The following is a 20,250-nucleotide window of genomic DNA, read 5'->3' on the forward strand; positions in this document are numbered from 1 at the left end:
CAAATACTGTTTTAAGTGTAGTGGAGCGTATTGTGCATAAGTGCATGCCACATTCGTACATCTATGTGGTGTACCATTTTGTTCCTGTTAAAGTCTTAAGGGCCTGATTACTGTGAAAGGCCAGCCAAAAGTACATACCTGCTGCTGTGCTAGATAAATTCTGCTTCAAGAGTAGTGGAGCGTATTGTCCTCCCCTTATATACACACTAATTATGTCAGGCAGAGATATGCCAGGACGTGCACAGCAGAGTGGCAGGGGCCTAAATTCATCGGGCAGAGGTCACAGCAGACTAGGGGCGAGTGGCAGCAGGAGTCACAGCGAGAGGCCTGAGCTCCCATTATCAGCCAGCGGTCGTGTCTCGACCAGCAACCCATCTGCCATAATAGATTGGTTAACATGGTCATCCACTTCATCACAAGTGACATCTGACACCCCCAGTCAACAGTCGGTGGGTTCCTCAGACACATCCCTCAGTTGGCATGGCCCGTGAGCAGTCCCTGTCCTCCCATTGCCTTTGTCCTATGCTGTTCCCTCCCCCACAGAAGTATCTTATGCTGTGGGTTCAGCTCCACTATTCAGTGAGGACGATCTACTAGTGAACAGTCTGCAGCTACTGCCCAGCAAAGAAGTGGAGGAGACATCCGCTGCTTCCTCTGCTAGGCGGCCAAGTAGTGATGAGGAGAGGGGTGTGGGATGTGGTGTTGCGAGCGTTCAGGCTCCTGAAGCAGACACTGTTGAGGTACCAGAGGAGGACATCAGTGACGTGCAGATACAACTTGATGATGATGAAGCCGATTACACATGGGAGCCGGGTGTAGAAGGGGTTTCATCATCATCAGGAGAAGAGGGTTGCAGGTTGCCCTTGAGGCAGCAGCTGAGCCAGCAAGGTGGTAGCATGGTGGCAGAAGGGGGAAGTCTGGAGCCAAGCGTGCCCAGGGTAGACCACCTGCTTCATGGCAGTCTACCTTCCCGGGAGGTAGTGGCTCCGATGCGGTGGTTCAGCCTGCTGCATTACCCAATGGCACGCTGCTCCCTCTTTCAGCCAGCCAAGGCTCCACCACTTCAGCTGAAGGGAGCTCTGTTTCATGCCCTCCTTCTGTCGCTCCAGATGCTCCTGCTTCTCCTACTTCGAGTCAGTCATTCCAGCAGCAATCCATCAGCGAAGCCATGTCCAAGAGACAACAGTATGCACCCACTCATCCAATGGCGCAGAAGCTGAATGTGCTCCTGTCCAAGTTGCTGGTGCTGCAGTCCCTCCCTTTTCAAGTGGTGGACTCTGCACCTTTCAGAGAACTGATGGGTTGTGCCAAGCCGAGGTGGAGAATCCCAAGCCGTCATTTCTTTGTGAAGAAGGCAGTACCAGCCCTGCACAATTTTGTGGAACAGAAGGTGGGCCAGTCCTTGAGCCTGTAGGTGTGTACTAAAGAGCATGGCAGCGCCGACGTGTGGACCTGTAACTATGGTCAGGGACAATACATGTCCTTTACGGCCCACTGGGTAAATGTGGTTCCTGCACAGCTGCAACAGCAACTTGGACAAGTCAGACTGCTTCCGCCTCCACGCTCTCAGGCCGTTGGTCCTGTGACAGTGTGCGACTCTGCTTCCTCATCCTGCACCGTGTCCTCAGCCTCCACTGCCCAGACAAGTCTCAGTGGCCCTCCAGCATACCATGTGTGCAGGGCACTGCGGTGTCACACTGTTCTTCACATGGTTTGCCTTGGCGAACAGAGTCATACAGGGAAGGAACTGCTAGAAGTCATTCATCAAGAATTTGAATCATGGCTTACTCCACAAAAACTGGAAATGGGAACCATGGTGATCGACAACGGGAAGAACATCTTGTCTGCGCTGCAACAAGGAAGGCTGAGCCATGCACCCTGTAAAAGCAGACATGTTCAGTCTGGTTGTCAAGCAGTTCCTGAAGTGTTCCCCCCATTTTCAAGACATCCTAACAATGGGAAGGAAACTTTGCATGCACTTCAGCCACTCGTACACCGCAAAGCACACCCTCCTTGAGCTGCAGCGTCAGAACGGTATCTCCCAACATAGTCTAATTACATTGTAATTCCAGGATCGCCAGGATTATGGGATGAACAACATCATTCCACTGCTTCATTTCCTGCAACACATGTTGGAAATGATGGCTGGCCAGGGCACTGGAGATGTGGCACCCACATCTCACGGCCACATGAGCCCTGTGGGGGCTGAACTGGAGGAGAAGGATTAGGGGCACAGTGGAGCACAGTTTAGGTTTCACAAAAAGTTTTTCTAGTCATCTCACATGAGAGGAGAAGCCAGAGGAGCTTGAGGGTTATGAGGAATGTGAGACAGAGGACCCAGACAAACCTTGGCAGTATGCAGTGGAGATGGAGGCAAGGAGTCCCTCTGAGTCACTTGCACAAATGGTACGATGCATGCTCACTTGCTTACGTAGTAACCCCGAATTGTCACCATTCGGATGCGCTATGACTTCTGACTCTCCACCTTATTGGACCCTCACTACCGGCACAAAATGGGGGCCTTTTTTACACCCATTGAGATGGAGGACAAACTGACCTACTACAGAGACATCCTACGTAGTCAGTTGGCCGATGTCTATCTGCGCCATCGTCCATCCTCTCGCTGGTCTGACTTGGGGGGCCCTCTGCGCTCACCTTCCACTGCCATGGCTGCTGGGAAGGGGTGAGGTGGCAGGAGCAGTACCAGCTCAATCAGCAGCAGCCTGAGTCTACAGTCTCTGATGAGTAGCTTTCTTCACCCGCATAGTGAAGCAACTCATCAGCAGCAGGTAGACCTGGAACAGGACCTGAACCAGGAGGTGGTGACATACCTTGACATGACCCTGCCAAAACAATTTAAAGATCCACTGGACTTCTGTGCAGCCAAACTTGATTTGTGGCCACAACTAGCAGAGTTTGTCCTGGAAAAGCTGTCTTGCCCAGCCAGTAGTGTGCCATCAGAGTGGGTGTGCGGCAGGGGCCATAGTAACTAGAGATGAGCGAATCGAAGTAGGCGAACCCAAATTCGTTACGAATTTCATGAAAAATTTGATTCGCAACAAATACGAATATCGCCGCAATTCTATCGCACGAATCGCTTCATTAAACTCCATTTTACAGCGTTCCAGGCTATTGGAGACCTAAGATGGCGGATCCACATGTGAGTACATGGGGCAGGGGATTATGGGAGGGCGGGAAACAGTGGCGGGAATTAAGGTAGGCGGGCTGACCCTGAATCACATGTGAGATGCAGCCTATCAGTGTTCACTGACCCCTGTGATGTCACAGCCCCTATATAATCGGCGGCCATCTTGCCTCTCTTCATTTCATCTATGCACTCAGGTGGAGAGGACGGGACTGTGTGTATGTGTGAATAGCTCATACCACAGCGTTACACTGCAACTGCTAGTCACATCAGCATTAGGGAAAGGCAGGAGTGCAGAGTGCTGTGCTGTTACTCTGAGAAGGATCATTGATTGCTAAACCTCCTATTCACGTTATTGAGCATTGCAGCAGAGAGGGGCAGATAGCTGTCAGCTGCCTCATACAGATCTCCAAGCTGCCTGAACTTTCTGCAGCATCTCATCTCCTCATTGTTCAGCCCAATTGAGTTTATTTTTTATTTGCTCCAAAAACTTCTGCTGCTCAGAATTGTGTGACAGAGTGCAATTTAGGGTTTAATCCCTGGATTTTTTTTTGTGGTGTTGCACTGTTGGGTCCTGCTGCTGTTCAGAAATACGTGATTGTTCAGTGGACTGTAGTGCATTTGTAGCATTTTGTACCTTTTAATCTGTCAAGGGGCTGGCTGCATACTGTGCAAGTCCAAACAGTACTATTCACCGGCTGTTTAGTTTTTTTAAAACAGTTTTTTCAGCGTATAGTTAGGCATATATAACTGCCCTCATCAGTGCATACCGCATAGGTACATCCAAGTATTGTACCATTTAGTACCTGTTAAGCTGTCAAGGTGATCCATACCGTCAAAGTCCAAACAATAGTATCCACCGGCTGGTGTTTTACAAAAATAAAGAGTTTTTTCTGCTAATAGGCATATTACTTCCCTCATCAGTGCATACCGCATAGGTACATCCAAGTATTGTACCATTTAGTAGCTGTCAAGGTGCTCCAAACCGTCAAAGTCCAAACAATAGTATCCACCGGCTGGTGTTTTACAAAAATACAGAGTTTTTTCTGCTAATAGGCATATTACTGCCCTCATCAGTGTATACCGCATACGTACATCCAAGTATTGTACCATTTAGCACCTGTTAAGCTGTCAAGGTGCTCCATACCGTCAAAGTCCAAACAATAGTATCCACCGGCTGGTGTATTACAAAAATACAGAGTTTTTTCTGCTAATAGTTTGGCATATTACTGCCCTCATCAGTGCATACCGCATAGGTACATCCAAGTATTGTACCATCTAGTACCTGTTAATCTGTAAAGGGCCTACATACTGTGAAAGGACAGCCGTAAGTAATCACCTGCTGCTGTTCTAGACAAATACTGTTTAAAGAGTAGTGTAGCGTATTGTAATACCCTCATATATGCACTAAGTATGTCAGGCAGAGAAGTGCCAGGACGTGCACAGAGGAGTGGCAGAGGCCTAAATACTTCAGGCAGAGTTGGCAGCAGACTTGGGGCGATTGGCAGCAGGAGTCGCAGCGAGAGGCCTGAGCTCCCGTTATCAGCCAGCGGTCGTGTCTCCACCAGCAACCCATCTGCCATCGTCGATTGGTTAACACGCTCATCCACATCATCACAAGTGACATCTGACACCCCCAGAAAACAGTCGGTGGGTTCCTCAGACACAACCCTCAGTTGGCATGGCCAGGGAGCAGTCCGTGTCCTCCCATTGCCTTTGTCCTATGCTGTTCCCTCTCCTAAAGAAGTATCTTATGCTGTGGGTTCAGCTCCACTATTTACTGAGGACGATCTAATAGAGGACAGTCAGCAGCTACTGGACAGCCAAGAAGGGGAGGAGAAATGCGCCGCTTGCTCCGCTAGGCGGCCAAGTAGTGAGGGGGAGAGTGACGTGGGAGGTGGTGTTGCAAGTGTTAAGGGTCCTGAAGCAGACACTGTTGGAGAACCTGAGGAGGACATCAGTGACTTGCACACAACTGTTGATGATGATGAAGCCGATCGCAATTGGGAGCCGGGTGCAGAAGGGGCTTCATCATCATCAGGAGAAGAGAGTTGCAGGTTGCCCTTGAGGCAGCAAGGCAGTAGCACGGTTGGCAGTCAGCGTGGTGGCAGTAGTGGAAATTCAGGAGCCAAACGTGCCCGGGGGAGACCACCTGCTTCGCGGGAGCTTACCTTTCCGGGAGGTAGTGGAACAGGGGTTCCTGGAGACGGCGCCAGTAGCAGTCAATTAGTGCGGACTGCGGGTGGGAAAATCAGCTACTCGGCGGTGTGGAAGTTTTTCATCAGGCATCCGGAGGAGGTTCACGTAGCCACATGCAAGATCTGTCGGCAGAAGGTGAAGTGTGGCCAGGGTCCCAATATCGGCACCACAGCCCTGTGTCAACACATGCTTCGCCAACATAAAGCGGCCTGGGAGAACCGTGGCTTCGATGTAGTGGTCCAGCCTGCTGCATCACCCAGTGGCCATCCGCTCCCTCCTTCATCCAGCCAAGGCTCCACCACTTCAGCCGAAGGGAGCTGTGTGTCAAACCCTCGTTCTGTCGCTCCTGCTTCTCCCGCTTTTAGTCAGCGATTCCGCCAACAATCCATCGGCGAAGCCATGTCCAAGAGACAACAGTATGCGCCCACTCATCCAATGGCGCAGAAGTTGAATGTGCTCCTGTCCAAGTTGCTGGTGTTGCAGTCCCTCCCTTTTCAAGTGGTGGACTCTGCACCTTTCAGAGAATTGATGGCTTGTGCCGAGCCGAGGTGGAGAGTCCCAAGCCGTCATTTCTTTGCGAAGAAGGCAGTACCAGCCCTGCATAAGTTTGTACAAGAGAAGGTGGGTCAGTCCTTGAGCCTGTCGGTGTGTTCAAAAGTGCACGGCAGCGCCGACGTGTGGAGCTGTAACTACGGGCAGGGACAATACATGTCTTTTACGGCTCACTGGGTAAATGTGGTTCCTGCACAGCCACAACAGCAACTTGGACAGGTCACGCCGCTTCCTCCTCCACCCTCTCGCTCCCAGGCTGTTGGTCCTGTTACAGTGTGCGATGCCGCCTCCTCATGCTCCACTGTGTCCTCGGCCTCCACTGCACGTTCAAATCTCGATGGCCATTCATCGTACCATGTGTGTAGGGCACGGCGGTGTCAAGCTGTTCTTCACATGGTTTGCCTTGGCGAGAAGTCTTGGAAACAATGGCCGGTCAGGGCAATGGAGACGTTTCGCCTAAATCTCACGGCCACATGAGCCCTATGGGGGCTTGTTGGATTTGGTCCTTCGTACCCACACGCTGGGGTCCGGGACACGCAAAGGTTGTTTTAAATTTCAAATAAAAAAATTATGGCGCTGCTGGACCTGGGTCTGTTAATTTCAAATTTTCTCATGGGTAGCACCTGCTATCCAAAATCTTTTTCAAAAATTTCTAAAATTGTGGTGTTTTTTGGGGGGGATTGTGAAGCCCTGGTGTGAACTCGTGCATCAGCAAACTCCAGGCTGTGTCATTCAGGCAATATATGGGTTACTGATGCTGCTGTGGGGCCTGGGTCTGGTCATTTCAAATTTTCTCATAGGTAGCACCCGCTATCCAAAATCTTTTTCAAAAATTGTGGTGTTTTTGGGGGGGGGATTGTGAAGCCCTGGTGTTAACTCGTGCATCAGCCAACTCCAGGCTGTGTCATTCAGGCAATATATGGGTTACTGATGCCGCTGTGGGGCCTGGGTCTGGTAATTTCAAATTTTCTCATAGGTAGCACCCGCTATCCAAAATCTTTTCCAAAAATTTCTAAAATTGGGGTGTTTTTTGGGAGGGATTGTGAAGCCCTGGTGTGTACTCGTGCATCAGCCAACTCCAGGCTGTGTCATTCAGGCGATATATGGGTTGCTGATGCCGCTGTGGGGCCTGTGTCTGGTAATTTCAAATTTTCTCATAGGTAGCACCCGCTATCCAAAATCTTTTTCAAAAATTAAAAAAATTGTGGTGTTTTTTTGGAGGGATTGTGAAGCCCTGGTGTGTACTCAATGCTGCTTCCTACTACACTCTTTCAGCCCGTTGGTCCTTTGACAGTGTGCTACTCCGCCTCCACATCCTCCTCTGTGTCTTAAGCCTCCACTGCCCGGACAAGTCTTAGTGGCCCTTCCATGTGTGCAGGTCACGGCGGTGTCACGCTGTTCTTCACATGGTTTGCCTTGGCGAGAAGTCTTGGAAACAATGGCCGGTCAGGGCAATGGAGACATTTCGCCTTATTCTCACGGCCACATGAGCCCTGTGGGGGCTTGTTAGATTTGGTCCTTCGTATCCATACGCTGGGGTCCGGGACACGCAAAGGTTGTTTTAAATTTCAAATAAAAAAATGATGGCACTACTGGGCCTGGGTCTGTTAATTTCAAATTTTCTCATGGGTAGCACCCGCTATCCAAAATCTTTTTCAAAAATTTCTAAAATGGTGGTGTTTTTTTGGGAGGATTGTGAAGGCCTGGTGTGAACTCGTGCATCAGCCAACTCCAGGCTGTGGGATTCAGGCAATATATGGGTTACTGATGGCGCTGCCGGGCCTGGGTCTGGGAATTTCAAATTTTCTCATAGGTAGCACCCGCTATCCATAAGTCTTCTTCATAAATTTCTACAATTGTTGTGTTTTTTTTGAGGGATTTTGAAGCCCTAGTGTGTACTCGTGCATCAGCCAACTCCAGGCTGTGTCATTCAGGCAATATATGGGTTGCTGATGCCGCTGTGGGGCCTGGGTCTGTTAATTTAAAAATTTCTCATAGCTAGCACCCGCTATCCAAAATCTTTTTCAAAAATTTCTAAAATTGGGGTGTTTTTTGGGAGGGATTGTGAAGCCCTGGTGTGTACTTGTGCATCAGCCAACTCCAGGCTGTGTCATTCAGGTAATATATGGGTTACTGATGCTGCTGTGGGGCCTGGGTCTGGTAATTTCAAATTTTCTCATAGGTAGCACCTGCTATCCAAAATCTTTTTCAAAAATTTCTAAAATTGTGGTGTTTTTTTGGAGGGATTTTGAAGCCCTGGTGTGTACTCGTGCATCAGCCAACTCCAGGCTGTGTCATACAGGCAATATATGGATTGCTGATGCCGCTGTGGGGCCTGGGTCTGGTAATTTCACATTTTCTCATAGGTAGCACCCGCTATCCAAAATCTTTTTCAAAATTTTTTAAAATTGTGGTGTTTTTTGGGAGGGATTGTGAAGCCCTGGTGTGTACTCAATGCTGCTTCCTGCTACACTCTGTCAGCCCGTTGGTCCTGCGACAGTGTGCTACTCCGCCTCCACATCCTCCTCTGTGTCTTAAGCCTCCACTGCCCGGACAAGTCTCAGTGGCCCTTCCATGTGTGCAGGTCACGGCGGTGTCACGCTGTTCTTCACATGGTTTGCCTTGGCGAGAAGTCTTGGAAACAATGGCCGGTCAGGGCAATGGAGACATTTCGCCTTATTCTCACGGCCACATGAGCCCTGTGGGGGCTTGTTGGATTTGGTCCTTCGTACCCATACACTGGGGTCCGGGACACGCAAAGGTTGTTTTAAATTTCAAATAAAAAAAATGATGGCGCTGCTGGACCTGGGTCTGTTAATTTCACATTTTCTCATGGGTAGCACCCGCTATCCATAAGTCTTCTTCATAAATTTCAACAATTGTGTTTTTTTTTGAGGGATTGCGAAGTCCTAGTGTGTACTCGTGCATCAGCCAACTCCAGGCTGTGTCATTCAGGCAATATATGGGTTGCTGATGCCGCTGTGGGGCCTGGGTCTGGTAATTTCAAATTTTCTCATAGGTAGCACCCGCTATCCAAAATCTTTTTCAAAAATTTCTAAAATTGTGGTGTTTTTTTGGAGGGATTGTGAAGCCCTGGTGTGTACTCGTGCATCAGCCAACTCCAGGCTGTGTCATTCAGGCAATATATGGGTTACTGATGCCGCTGTGTGGCCTGGCTCTGGTAATTTCAAATTTTCTCATAGGTAGCACCCGCTATCCAAAATCTTCGGTTTAAATTTCTTAATTCATCTTTTAATCTTAGGGATTGTGAAGGCCTAGTGCCTACTCATGCTGCTAGCAACTCCGGGCTGTGCCATTCATCCATTATATGGTCTCCTCATGCTGCCAACACCTCCACGCTGTGTCATTCAGCCACTATATGGTGTCCTCATGCTTCAGCCTCATCCAAGCTGTGTCATTCAGCCACTATATGGTGTCCTCATGCTGCCAACATGTCCATGCTGTGTCATTAAGCCACTATATGGTCTCCTCATGCTGACAACACCTCCATGCTGTGTCATTCTGCCACTATATGGTGTCCTCATGCTTTAGCTTCATCCAAGCTGTCATTAAGCCACTATATGGTCTCCTCATGCTGCCAACACCTCCACACTGTGCCATTCAGCCACTATATGGTGACCTCATGCTGCCAACACCTCCATGCTGTGTCATTCAGCCACAATATGGTGTCCTCATGCTTCAGCCTCATCCAAGCTGTGTCATTCAGCCACTAAATGGTCTCCTCATGCTGCCAACACCTCCACGCTGTCATTCAGTCACTATACGGTCTCCTGACACTGATGCCACCTCCAGGCTCTGTCATTGTGCTGTTGTGCGGCAGTGATTCTAAGAGCGATGCCGGTAATCTGCATGTTATTCTGAATAACAGTATTATTTCACTACCCCAGCACACTCCATATGCATTTTAGAACACAGCAAAGTGTTCTATACCCCTATAGAGGCTGTATGTAGGCTAGAAATAGCCTTTTTTAATATAGATTCGCCGCAAAAAAATTCGGATCAAAACAAACTTTTCCGGAAAATTCGGCGAATCGGCCGAATCAAATTTTTGAAAAGTTCGCTCATCTCAAATAGTAACCCCAAGGAGAACTCGTCTGTCCACCAAAAATATGGAGGGACTGACCTTTGTGAAGATGAATCAGGCATGGATCAGCCAGGATTTCCACCCACCAATGCCTGATGCATCAGAGTAGATTGACCATGGTGCCACATCAACATTTTACAAATATGGATGGTGCAAAACATGTTTAAGGTGCTGCTCCCCAGTTACAGAAATTCCTTCGCATCAGACCACAAGCAAATATTGAGGATATGCATTACGTAAAACTTAACTTTTCTTAGGATAAATTATATGGACCCAAAATGTTTATATATCCAAGAAAAGGAAAGGTGAGCAAAAAACACCATGTGCCACCTACACCACCAATTATTGATGTGATGCAAAGACCTCTAAAAGGTAGAAGGGAACAACGTATGGTCCATTGTAACCAGTGGGGGTAAACATTTCCCCTGTAAGGCCCAACTCTCGCACTATTGATTCCTCACACAGGAACCTCTCCCTATTTCCACCTACAAACACTGCCATTTCCCAGGGTTTTTAAGTGGAAATGGAGAGAGTTTCCTGGGTGGGGAATCAATAGTGCGAGAGTAGTTGTTCCCTTCCACCATTTAGAGGTCTTTGCATCACATCAATACTTGGTGGTGTAGGTGGCACATGGTGTTTTTTGGACACCGTTCCTTTTGTTAAATAAAAAAAATATTTGGGTCCATATATTTTATTCTAAGCATAATATTAAAAGTTAAGTTTTACATAAAGCATATCCTCAATACTTACTTGTGCACACTAACACTTTTACAAAAGAGACCGTTTTCTTGTGCCTACCTGCCTCAGCTACTATTCTCATCCTGCCACCCGCATGATGCCACACATTTGATGCCAAGTTCTCCTTTTTTCACCCACCTTCGTCACCTCATGCTACCGCTACCTCCAGGCTGTGTCATTCAGCCACTATATGGTCTCCTCATGCTTCCGCCACCTCCAGGCTGTGTCATTCAGCCACTATATGGTCTCCTCATGCTTCCGCCACCTCCATGCTGTGTCATTCAGCCACTATATGGTCTCCTCATGCTGCCAACACCTCCACGCTGTGTCATTCAGCCACTATATGGTGTCCTCATGCTGCCACCACCTCCATGCTGTGTCATTCAGCCACTATATGGTCTCCTCATACTGATGCCACCTCCAGGCTCTGTCATTTTTCCACTCTGCTGCAGTGATTTTAATAGTGATGCCTGTAATCTGCATGTCATAATGAATAACAGTATTATTTCACTACCCCAGCACACTCCATATGCGTGATAGGACAAGGCAAAGTGTTCTATACCCCTATTGAGGCTCTCTGTAGGCCAGAATTAACCGTTTTTAATAGCGATTCGCCACAAAAAAATTTGTACTGAACAAAATTTTTTCTGAAAATTTTGACAATCGGCCAAATCAAATTATTCAAAAATTCGCTCATCTCTAATAGCAACCATTCAAATAGCTTTTTGCATTTTTGCCAAAGCCTCTGAAACATGAACAAAGTGATCTAGTTGGTTACTATGGGGAAACTCAGCAACTTTTCTTTTAGGCAGGTTTAGAAAAATCTCCCCAAGAATTGGTGCAGGCCATTAGCTGGTGAAAAACTACAAAGTCCAGCATGCCCACTTGCAGAGGCATACCGGGAGTTGTAGTTTATTAAAATCAGTACACAAATGCTTCTTAGGGTATGTTCAGATGAGCGGATCCACAGCATATTTTACGCTGCGGATCTGCCGCCGAAGGTCCGCTAACGGGTGCCTTTAGATGTGCCTGCTTAGGGCGGCACCACGCCGCTACGAGCAGACACACTGCTGCGATGTGCGAGTCGCCGCACCCATGTGCAGTATATTCGCACATCGCGGCTGCTCTCAGCAAAGCTCAGGGAGCAGGGGGATTGGCCGCGATGTGTGCAAATACAACGCGTGTGCACGGCTACCCACACATCTCAGTAGTATGTCTGCTCTTAAGGGCATAGTGCTGCTCCAAGCAGGCACATCTAAAGGCACCTGTGGTGGCCACGGGTGAGGTCCGCAGCCACCGCTACGCTGGGGTTAGCTACTTGGTTCTTGGGGGGGGGGGGGGGGGGTTATGAACCCAGGGTCGGATGGTATTAACCCTTAATGTCACGTGACGCCACTGTAGTCTTGGTATCTCCCGGGGTACTACAGGTCCGGGGAACTCCGTCTCCCCACAGGCTAACAAGGAAAGAATTGACTCCACACTAGGTTGCAGTTTATCGGAGGCTTTACTAACTTGAAGATAGGTGGTACAATCTCCACAGCGCTCAACCAAAGTCTCCCAAAGGTTTAACAGACAGTCTCTAGAGGACCACACAGCTTGCAGTGCCTGGACTTGATATGGCATATATGCTTGGCTCTTACGGCCGGACTAGGAGTTTTAGGTCTGCGCTATATTAGGCTTGAGATTAAAGTCACTTACTGAAGTGTTGGTAGATTTGTGGCTTTTCGCCGGAGGATAATGAATTGTCCTTTAGGAATTCTCTGATCAAGGCTGAAGTAAAGGCTTGATATTAGTTGGGGTTACTTCATGCTTTTCTTATCTCTCTCTCATCTTTGCTCTCACTCCTCTGCAGATTCTCTCTGCTATTCCGGAGCTTCACCTCCTCTGCACTTGCTCGGACTTCCACTCTGTACTCTGAACTCCACACAACTCCTCTCAACTCCTCTACTACTACTCTCCTACTCTCAGGAAATGCCAACCCTTATAAGGGAAGGCTAAACTAAAGCCCATTGGCCATGCAGCTGTGGATCATAGAGTTGTCTGTATCCCCTTTAGGATTTACAATAAAGTTACATACAAGTAATAACATAATATAACACCTTACACAAAAGTTTAGTCTAGCCCTCAGTCCTCCACTCTCACATACCCTAACTAAGCATGAGGTTGCTAGGTAACATACTTAAAGCTACAGACACCTAATAACGGATTGCTAAGTTATAACAGTGCAAATACACATTAGAAATGGTTGAGTCCCTGCAGGGGAGCCCCCAGGACACTGGAGGTCTCAATTTGACAGGGCCTACAATACCTTAACACAATGTACCTGTACTGGGACACCACACACCCTGTAGGTGTCCTTTGGCGGTGGATCCGTAGCGTAAAATACACTGTGGATCCACTCGTCTGAACGTACCCTTAAAGTAAATATTTGGGAAACTGCTTGGTTTTAACTTATTCAAACAAAGGGGGAGATTCGTCAACATTTGTACAGAGGAAAAGTTAACAAGTTGCCCATAGCAACCAATCAGATGGCTTCTTTTATTTTAAGGATGCCTTTTCAAAAATGAAAGAAGCGATCTGGCTGCTATGGGCAACTGGTAAACTTTTCCTCAGCACAGGTCTTAATGAATCTCCCCCAAAGTGTATACTACAGTACTCAAGATCATGGGATTGGGTCAAAATGTTACAGCTAGCATGAATGAATCTCACATTTTAAAAAGAGACAAAATGGCTGCTTTATTTACTTGGTGGCTCAAAATGGCAGCCTGGTTGTGTTATTTACTGGCATTAAATAATGAGAAAATTCTTCACACTGATGAACCCAAATGACCAATAACATTTTATTGTGCAGAATATGGGCCGCCAGATTATAATCTCAATGATTTTTTTTTCGAGTTCATCAATGGATATGGATTTATTTTCATCACAACTTCTTGTAACACTATGGACCTGATGCTGTTGAGTAAAGACAGAACATTACACCGAGGTCAAGGGAATTGGAAATCCTAAGACGTTTACTGCACAAAATACAGGATGCTATCCCGATGGCACCGGAGATAAATAAGGAGTCTGAACAACAGTCTGAAGCCACCAAAGATGTTTATACCTTACAAATAAATATAGTTGGTATATTATCACCTTAACCCCTTAAGGACTCAGGGTTTTTCAGTTTTTGCACTTTCGTTTTTTCCTCCTTACCTTTTAAAAATCATAACCCTTTCAATTTTCCACCTAAAAATCCATATTATGGCTTATTTTTTGAATCGCCAATTCTACTTTGCAGTGACATTAGTCATTTTACCCAAAAATTCACGGCGAAACGGAAAAAAATCATTGTGCGACAAAATCGAAGAAAAAAACGCCATTTTGTAATTTTGGGGGCTTCCGTTTCTACGCAGTGCATATTTCGGTAAAAATTATACCTTAACATTATTCTATAGGTCCATACAGTTAAAATGATACCCTACTTATATAGGTTTGATTTTGTCGCACTTCTGGAAAAAATCATAACTACATGCAGGAAAATTTATACGTTTAAAAATGTCCTTTTCTGACCCCTATAACTTTTTTATTTTTCCACGTAAAGGGCAGTATGAGGACTCATTTTTTGCGCCGTGATCTGACGTTTTTATTGGTATGATTTTTGTTTTGATCGGACTTTTGATCACTTTTTATTCATTTTTTAATGGTATAAAAAGTGACCAAAAATGCTTTTGCGCGTACGCCATTGACCGTGTGGTTTAATTAATGATATATTTTTATAGTTTGGACATTTACGCACGTGGCGATACCACTTTTTTTTTTTTTTTTTTTTTCACTGTTTTATTTTTTTTATGGGATATGGGAAAAGGGGGGTGATTCAAACTTTTATTAGGGAAGGGGTTAAATGACCTTTATTAACACTTTTTTTTTACTTTTTTTTGCAGTGTTATAGGTCCCATAGGGACCTATAACACTGCACACACTGATCTCTTACACTGATCATTGTTATCCCATAGGGACCTATAACACTGCACACACTGATCTCTTACACTGATCATTGTTAGCCCATAGGGACCTATAACACTGCACACACTGATCTCTCATCCTGATCACTGGCGTGTATTAACACGCCTGTGATCAGTGTTATCTCAGGCACGGAGCAGTCATTCGCCGATCGGACACCGAGGAGGCAGGTAAGGGCCCTCCCGGTGTCCTGTAAGCTGTTCGGGACGCCGCGATTTCACCGCGGCGGTCCCGAACAGCCCGACTGAGCAGCCGGGTCACTTTCACTTTAGAAGCGGCGGTCAGCTTTGACCGCCGCTTCTAAAGGGTTAATACCACACATCGCCGCGATCGGCGATGTGTGGTATTAGCCGCCGGTTCCGGCCGTTGATGAGTGCCGGAACCGACGCGATATGATGCGGGATCGCGTCGCGATCCCGCTTCATATCGCGGGAGCCGGCGCTGGACGTAAATATACGTCCTGCGTCGTTAAGGGGTTAAAGGGGTACTTTGCTGCTCAGTGTTTGGAACAAACTGTTCCGAATGCTGAAGCCGGTGCTGGGGAGCTCACAACATCATAGCCCCGCCCCCTTATGATGTCACACCCAGCCCCCTTAATGCAAGTCTATGAGAGGGGGCGTGACGGTTGTGGTTTTCCGCAAAACCACAACCCCATCATACTGGGAATTGCAGTCCTGCAACAGCCGGGGGCCCACAGCCCCGAGACCGCTGTTTCATAGAGATGGCAGAGATATAGTTGATTTACCATCCCTGCTTTCCCCATTGCTTTATACAAAGCATCGGGAAGCTATAGGGGCTGCTCAGCAATGAATGTTGTGGGTTGTACAATATAGAAAAAAGCTAAAAGGAAGCAAACAACATACCAGTAGCCTAAACTACAGTTCCAAGCTTTGTCCCCACTTGGTGCTTTAGGGAGAGAAAAAAAGGTAAAAAAATAGACATTTCTTTTGTTCTCATACAAAAAAGACAAAGTCCAGCTTAACCCAAAAAAGAAAAAGAGAAATGATTTAATTAACTAAAACAAACAAGGAACAAAACTTGATAGCTTTTAAATACTGTGCATGTCAATGGGGGAAAACTGGCCGAGTCTGGAAATGATGAACATTAATAAGCAAGTATAATAATCAAAATGGTTAAAAAAATCAAACCTTTACAACCAAGGGACCCTTATGAGACATAAAGTTCCTTTAAAGCGTACTCGTCAGATCCAACAACAAAAACATTTTTTAAATATATCACTCGGTACCTAATCTAAGTTTTTATGTGTCTAGCACCTTTATTTATTATTTTATTACACTTTTAATTTAGCTCACTAGTCTGAATTCCTCTCAAAAAGAGGGGGCGTGGCCTCACTGTGCAGGTCTCCGCCCCCCTCCCTCAGTATGCCGTCTGCTCACATCTCCCCTAGCATTAGCAAAACTACAACTCCCAGCTTGTCCTCACTGACAGTAGCGGGACACAAGCGGACAGTGGGAGGAATTTTCCTCCAGCTATGAGCCCTGCACTCACAGCTATCAATCAAGGAAGTGTGTCCATGACATAGGTGATGACTCATGGACACAGCAGGACTAGTATGTGTCCAAGCCAGCAGGGGGGGCAGCCATTTGACTGGCTTTTTCAGTATGAAATACAGAAAATTTTCTAATGAAAGCAATTGCAAAACCTATTGGTTATACATGCTTTACAACATATCAAAAGTTTTTGTATCTAACAGTGCCCATTTAAAGCATTACTTTCATGAAAAACAACTCTTCACATGTGGCTCAGAAATATCAAAAGTTTTTGTGTCTGACAATGCCCATTTAAAGAATACCTGTCATCAAACCATACCTTCCAAACTAACTCAGACCATATTCCCCAACCACTCCCAACACCCCTCCTGCCCTCAAGACATTTTTCCGAGTCTTAAAGGGGTACTCCGCAGCTTGACATCTTTATCCCCTATCCAAAAGATAGGGGAGAACATTTCTGATCGTGGGGCCCCCTCTGATCTCCCACAGCACCCAACGTTCTAAAAAAAATGCTGGGTTCCTGCGGCAGTGGTCGTGACATCATGACCACACACCCCTCGTGCCGTCACGCCACACTTCCTCCATTCTTAGCCACGCCCCCTTGTGATGTCACATCATGCCCCCTCCAGTCATGTCTATGGGAGAGGGCGTGTCTACCGACACGCCCTCTCCCATAGACATGACTGGAGGGGGCATGATGTGACATCACAAGGGGGCGTGGCTGGGACGTCACAATCACGGTCTCCGTTCTCCATTCTGAACGCCGAAGAATTGGAGTACTCCTTTTAAAATCTCTGCATCACACCTTTCCCCTCGCTCACATTGCGCGAGCTCCCGGCAGGAGAAATAATCTCAATTATTTGAATCTACTCTATTAACATACCTGCAAAGTAATAAGCAGATGGGTCACCAGAGGCTCAGCGCTCATCTGTCATTAAAGCATTTGTCTTTAGATGAATTTGCGGTGTGGTAATTGTTTTCCTCATACGACAGATGACTTAATGTATAGAGATTAGATCAAATCAGATTCACAAAATGCAAACAATTGTAATAGTAAGTTGTCTTGAGAATCTCTGTGACCCATGACTAGGGGATATTGTAGCTGCTAAAGCCTACCAACCACCAACCCCCCAATGCCCCCTTGTAACGAAGAAATCCCTTACCTTAAACACGACAGACACTGTGGCCCTCATTTACTAAGAAAATCGGGTTGTAAGTCTATGTTGCTTTCTTACCCGACTGCTTTTTTCCCCTGGTATTTATTATTATGTCGCATCCTGTTTGTCGCACGTGGGTTTTGTAGGTTTTGGTTTCCAACTCCTCTGAGCTGTCGGGAAAAAATCCACAACAATTCAACAAATTCGGGTTGGAAACCTTTATAAATACGTGGGAAAGCTCAGAAATGTCGGGTAACGCCCCTTTTTCGGGTTTGGGAGAATCCACATCGGGTCTGTCGGGAAAAAATGTCGCATAGTGTCGCAGACTGGCGCACGATGTCTGCGACATGGCGCAGACAAAGATGCGACAAAAAAACCCGACAAAAGAGGTCGGGTTTAGAATAGTAAATGAGGGCCAGAGTGTTGGTGGTAACAAGGCCACAGCAGCCCCTTTATTAAATATCAAACCATAAATAACAATAAAACATTGTAAGGCAACCTTGTATGAACATCATACATAACATCGAATAAAACATCCTTAACATAAGTTAACCAATTAACATGTACCTAATACAGGAGGAGGACCTGAAGGCACTGTTACCGAGCCCAAGCTAGAATGGGATGTATCTCTCCTCCCGTATTGATAGTAGTTATCTGTGCCAGCCAGGCATCACCTATTATCTACCTGTGTGTACCTGCAGTGTGCACACGGTTGTTGGGGGAGTCTGCACTGAGTATTAAAAACCTATCCTATGCCCCCCTCGACATGTTTGGCCGCAGGACGCGGCTTTGTCAAGAGGTTTTAGGGCCCTAAAACCTCTTGACAAAGCCGCGTCCTGCGGCGAAACAACCGTGTGCACACTGCAGGTACACACAGGTAGATAATAGGTGATGCCTGGCTGGCACAGATAACTACTATCAATACGGGAGGAGAGATACACTGCAATTTTTAACCCCCTTTTTTTGTTGGTGTTCTGAACTAATAAAGATTACACCTTTTAACAAGTATATGGGAAATATAGGGAATTAGTGGATCACCTTGGTGATCTTTTGGTGAATTGGTTAAAACAACCCTCCATATATTGGTCCGCCGTCGGATCACATGCTAGAATGGGGCCTCACTTGCTCCTAGCCGTGAGCGCCTGCACAGGAGCACTGTTTTGTGAGGCCCCCCAACCATCCTGGGAACCCTTGTTCCCTTGCAGAATTTTCCATCGGGCTGGGACCGCTCCCAGCCCACCTCCACACTGTATCCCATCACCTCCATGCCATCCACTTGTACCTCCAGGTCTCTCTCCTGCCACCGCTGCTGCGACAATAAAACAAGGGCGGGCGGGCTCACGTTCCTCCTCGTGTCCCGACTGGCCCTAACTTCCTGCCTACCTACTTATGACCCCTGTTCCTAACTCCTCCCTTTCCTCTTCGAACCTCCCGCTCTAATTTATTAACTCTTTCCTCGCTGCTTAATCCCCCTGTCATGTGCCCTTCCAGTTCTATGCTATCCCTTCCAGGGCATTCTTAACGTGGTTGGACTTTGTTCACTTGATACACAGTGCATAACATAATCTGATCCCTGCACTTATACTTGCTTTTATGGTTTTATATGGACCAACACTGACCTATTAGCTGCCATTTGGGGCCCACACAACTACTACATATGTAAAAAGTAAAAATGCATGTAACCTGTCGACAAGATGAGTATACTTGTCCTGCGGCTGTCAACAGTGTATGGAGTGGCCTCGGGACTAGAACCCGCTCCTTATCCAGCGGCACCTGGTTAGTTTCAGTAGTCCAGGGTGTTGCTAATAATTTGCTATTTTTTTCACCATTTAAATGCTACTGTCAATTTGGACAGAGGCATTTAAACAGTTATATGGTGGGGGTTTAGGTGCACAAGGTGCCGCAGTTTGACAAGGGGAACGTAATATGAAGCAGAGCTTGGATTACATTAATGGAGCAGCCATAGATACGTATCACCCTTTCCAGAGGACCATGTACAGGTAGGGGATAAGTGTCTATGGTTGCAGTACTCCTTTAAAGGGGTACTCCACTGGAAAACATTTTTTTTTATAATCAACTGGTGCCAGAAAGTTAAAAAGATTTGTACACTGCTCAAACACAATGTAACTCCAAGTCAACACTTCTGTGAAATTACACTGTCCACTCAGGAAGTAACACTGATTGACAAACATGCTGTTGTGCAAATAGAACAGACAACAGGTGGAAATTATAGGCAATCAGCAAGACACCCCCCCCCCCCAATAAAGGAGTGGTTCTGCAGGTGGTAACCACAGACCACTTCTCAGTTCCTATGCTTCCTGTCTGATGTTTTGATCACTTTTGAATGCTTGCGGTGCTTTCACTCTAGTGGTAGCATGAGAAAGAGTCTACACCTCACACAAATGGCTCAGGAAATGCAGCTCATCCAGGATGACACATCAATGCGAGCTGTGGAAAAAATGTTTTGCTGTGTCTGTCAGTGTAGTGTCCAGAGCATGGAGGCGCTACCAGGAGACAAGCCAGTACATCAGGAGATGTGGAGGAGGCCGTAGGAGGGGCAACAACCCAGCAGCAGGACCGCTACCTCCGCCTTTGGGCAAGGAGGAGCAGGAGGAGCACTGCCAGAGGCCTGCAAAATGACCTCCAGCAGGCAACAAATGTGCATGTGTCCTCCCAAACGGTCAGAAACAGACTCCATGAGGGTGGTATGAAGGCCGGACGTCCACAGGTGGGGGGTTGTGCTTACAGCCCAACACCGTGCAGGACGTTTGGCATTTGCCAGAGAACACCAAGATTGGCAAATTCGACACTGGCGCCCTGTGCTCTTCACAGAGGAAA

The sequence above is a fragment of the Hyla sarda genome, chromosome 12 (assembly GCF_029499605.1).
Source record: "Hyla sarda isolate aHylSar1 chromosome 12, aHylSar1.hap1, whole genome shotgun sequence".
NCBI classification, from domain to species: Eukaryota; Metazoa; Chordata; class Amphibia; order Anura; family Hylidae; genus Hyla; species Hyla sarda.